General features: G+C 36.7%; 1 pseudogene; it reads left to right on the forward strand.

The window, feature by feature from the left end:
- Positions 1–1,585: 1,585 nt before the first annotated feature.
- The window catches only part of LOC102419936, a 29,939-nt pseudogene continuing 27,298 nt past the window's right edge, over positions 1,586–4,226 (forward strand).

Consider the following 4,226-nt stretch of genomic DNA (forward strand, 5'->3'; position numbering starts at 1 on the left):
GAATTCTGAAATGTAAGTAGACTAAAGTGTTTTATTTACATTTCACAATACAAAAATTCCAAACCCAAGTGTATGGCACCTGATTTCAAGCCACAAGCTCATCCTAACAAGCTGCCTGGATATTTTTATGGAAGAAATCTAAAATTTCTACTCATCATTAAATGGGAAGTGAGAATTACCAACAAGGAGACCCTGGAATGCAACCAGTCAACATGCATTGACACTTGATGAAATATAGCCAACCTCTCTGTTTCTTGCATGTAATGGGAGCTCAATAAATATGGACTGCTTTGTTGATCTACTGAGTTGGATTGGTGAGAGGATGGAAGTGCATAGGATATTCAAGCAGCTTATGGATGAGGAGCAAAGTAGAGTACTTACAAACAGGGAGATTAGAAGCAAAATGTTTTCAAAGGTATCCTGAAGCAAAACTTCAAACACTGTCATAGTTGTAGACCACTGGGAAACCCTCGCAGCAGATGGCTAAAACTGATGCCCAGCTAAAATGAAATGGCTGCTTTCACAGATACCAGCCCTCCTCCAAAAATAGGAAATGGAGTTGCAAATGGCAGGATGGTCTGCATGTGTGTATGGTGGAGAATGGGCTGCAACATACAGAAGAAACATTTCCAGCTCGAATGTCTTCAAAAACAAGCATTTTCCCTCAATATCTCTCTCTCTCTTTCTGTCACTGCATTCACTTATTTATGTAAATGTCTTATCACTTAATTTATCAATAATATCATAGCACACAAATACATTATAGCATAAAAGTTTTAATGACATTAGAAAAGTTAAAAGTATATTATTCTAGAATTCTGTGTTAAATAAATAGTCTTATGGTTCTTTTAACCTAATTAAATTTAAAACAAAAAAGTATAAGTTATCTGCCTCAATTGGCTATATACATTTTATATTAAACTAGAGGCCCATTGCATGAAGAGATTCGTGCAATAGGCGTTCCTTCCCCTGGCTGCAGGCACCGGTTTTCCTCCGGCACCCGGGACCCAGGCCTCTGGTCTGGCGCAGCGAGGCTTCAGTCTTCAGTCTTCACTCTGGCCAGAACCTTCAGTCTTCACTCCGTGCCTGCATATGCAAATTAACCACCATCTTTGTTGGGTTAATTTGCATAGTCGTTCTGATTGGCTGGTGGGCATAGCAGAGTGACACCAATTTGCATGTTTCTCTTTTATTAGTGTAGATAATTTTTTCACAATTGCTGACTTTCTATTATTCACAATAATTGATAGCTAAAGAAAATCATATTCACATTGCCCATATGACCCTACTTCTTAACTTTTTCCATGGTGTTCCCATCTATCTGGATTTCAAATAAAAATAATTTAATAAAAATTAGCCCTGAGGCAAAATAATTAAGTAGAAGTTCTTAGCAGAATCTCTCTCATCTTTCAGTTTCTTTCTCTCATTTTTCTTGTCAACTCCTTTTTCATGTCAGAAATTCTTTTTACCTAGAGTGACCACTTGTTCTCTCTGACCTCTAATTACTAAAGCTCTCCTCAGCTGTTTAAAAAAACTGGATGGGAGGACCCTCCCCCCACCCACACACTTACACACTAGTGGCACCATGAGAGGAGAGGAGTCAGAACTGAACGTAGCAGGACAGAAGGAGGTCCATGGAGCAAGAGTATGAACATTGTTTTAGAACCAGGAGGAAATGGTGCCTGGAGCCTGGTGCAGAGGTACTACAGAGGCAATGGTGTGCTTGCTGGGCATCATCAGGAACCACATCAGAAAGAAATGGAGAAAGTAATTGATATCAACATGTATCAATATATAACCCCTGCAAGGATTATGTAGAGTTCAAAGGGGACAAAGTGGTTAGGGTTGAAGTTGGGGGACTTATTTGACACGTCTTTGGGTTTTGATGAGAAATTATTTTATCTAAACACTCCTGACTTTTTACCTTCTCCTACTCCTTTCCACAGGATTAAAATGTGGATAGGTTGTCCGTATCATTCCACTTTTCTCAAATGCGTTGAACTAATTTATCACAAGCCCTAAAGGCAAGGAATTTCATGCACCTCTTCCCTCTTCTGCCTGGATGAATAGAAGGGCAATGGGCATGGACTAATACATCTGTTGTGTATAGCCAAAGTTTCTCTCAAAGGCCTGGAACAGGAAGTAGTACCAGATCCATCCAGCTCTTATTGGGCCACAGTTACATCAGTAAGACCTAATCTGCTGTCCATATCTCTACCTCATGCATCTATTTGTCAATTGGCTCTAAAGACAGAGGATAGAGATGTCATTTATGAGACCTGATAATAATTTTAAATTTCTAACTAGAATTTGAGTTGTCCTCGACAGAAAGACAAGTACTATTCTGACACTCTTTGAATCATATTTCCTAACTAGCAATTGACTGCAAATGTCTATAAATCAATTAATTTCAGTATATAATCAAACCTAATATGTCAATTATTTGTCTGAATTTTCATAGTTTCTATAGAAATTAGAGGAGCTTTTATATTATTTACATATACAGTACAATTGTATGTCACCTATTATCATCCAATTCACCATTTAAGCTCCAGCTGAGGTTCCATTATTTTCTTTTCCTAAACTCCCAATTATTTACCCATTCTACTTTTCCAATTGACTTGTTATGTGTGCCACACTATTTGTTCTATTTTCTATTGTATAATCTAGTGGTTTTCTTCCCAATTTAAGATCTAGGTAATATTTTACCTTCCATGAACTACAGAAAACACAGTGCCTTCCATAAGATTTACATTTGTGGATTTCTTGAACTCCTGTCCCTTCTGGCTCCCTTTCCTTCCCTCTGACTTTATTTTTGTGCTGGATTTTTGTTCTCTGCTCTTTTATTCTCCTTTATCTCTATCCCAGTATTGATCAAAACTTGGAACACTATTTGTTTATTGTATTTCCATAAGAACAACTCAAAGAAACTTTCATGTCCCTAGCACATTAACAAAGGTATCGAGAGATAAAAGGCATTTACATGGAAGAAATGCAAGATAATAATTAAAATTTAATATTAAATAGTGTTGTTCTTAAATGTCCACTTTTTCATTATTCTATAATGCTTGGCCATCCCATTTCTCTTTTTCTTTTCTCTCTGTCCTCTATTCTTCTAGAAAAGGGAAAACAAGAATAAAGGAAAGTAAATATGTCTTATAGCCCCTTTCCTCAAACTCACGTCTGGACTCTGCATTCACAAGAACTCAGCAGAAGCTATGGAACACCACTTATGGGTAGTGTATCCTGTAAAGATGGTTTCAATCTCCTCATCACACTGCAAGTACTTACTTTATTAGGATTTCATAACAAATCTTCAACAACTCATTCAATGAGCCTCCTAGTGAAGGATAACGGTTGTATTTCACAACTTCACAGCACCCAGCACCATGTAAGATGTATAATGTTTTAGGACAATAGGAAAAGCTCTACCTGACTAAGGAGCTGCTCAGCTTTAAGCTCAGATCAAGCTAAGAAATAGATAAGTACCTAAGATTTTCAACACCATCTACTTTCATGGGTAGTTAGCTGTGTCTGAATTATCAGTTGACTCCATTCTTCTTCTATATCTTTGGTCTTTTCCTAACTGCTACTTCAGCTTGGAAATCGGTCCCTGATTTCAACAGTCCTTATTTTGAACCATAAGCTCTACAAAGAGCAATCCTGATTTAGCCCCTAAACAGGAAGGGACAAAACATTCTTTTGAAACACTAAGAATAAATGAAGCAATCTGCAAAATTTTGCTTCATTTAAATGTTCTTTCAACTTTGTCTCTATTTATTACTATACCAAAAACATGTCCATGACACATAAAAAGACAAGAAAGAAGTGCTAGATGTTGCACCCAAGCTCTAAAAATCTTGTAGGCAGCATCACAAAAATTAGAAACAGGTACAATTATTAATAATACTGAAATTTCATTTCCTTGCATAATCCTAATATCTAAAAACCAAATTTCTAAGTATTACTTCTTGACTATCTGCTTAATTTCTTAATTCACCTGAAGTATAATTTTGAAATATTATAATCTTAGTTCACCCAAACAATTTTAAAAGTAACTTTCCTTTCCTGGCTGGGTAGCTCAGTTGGTTAGAACATTGTACTGATATGATCCAAGGTTGCAGGTTTATAATCTGTGATCAGGGCACATACAAAACTCAACCAATGAATGCATAAATAAGTGGAACAGCAGATCAATTGTTCTCTCTCTCTCTCTCTCTCTCTCA

The sequence above is a fragment of the Myotis lucifugus genome, unplaced genomic scaffold (assembly GCF_000147115.1).
Source record: "Myotis lucifugus unplaced genomic scaffold, Myoluc2.0 scaffold_159, whole genome shotgun sequence".
NCBI lineage: Eukaryota > Metazoa > Chordata > Mammalia > Chiroptera > Vespertilionidae > Myotis > Myotis lucifugus.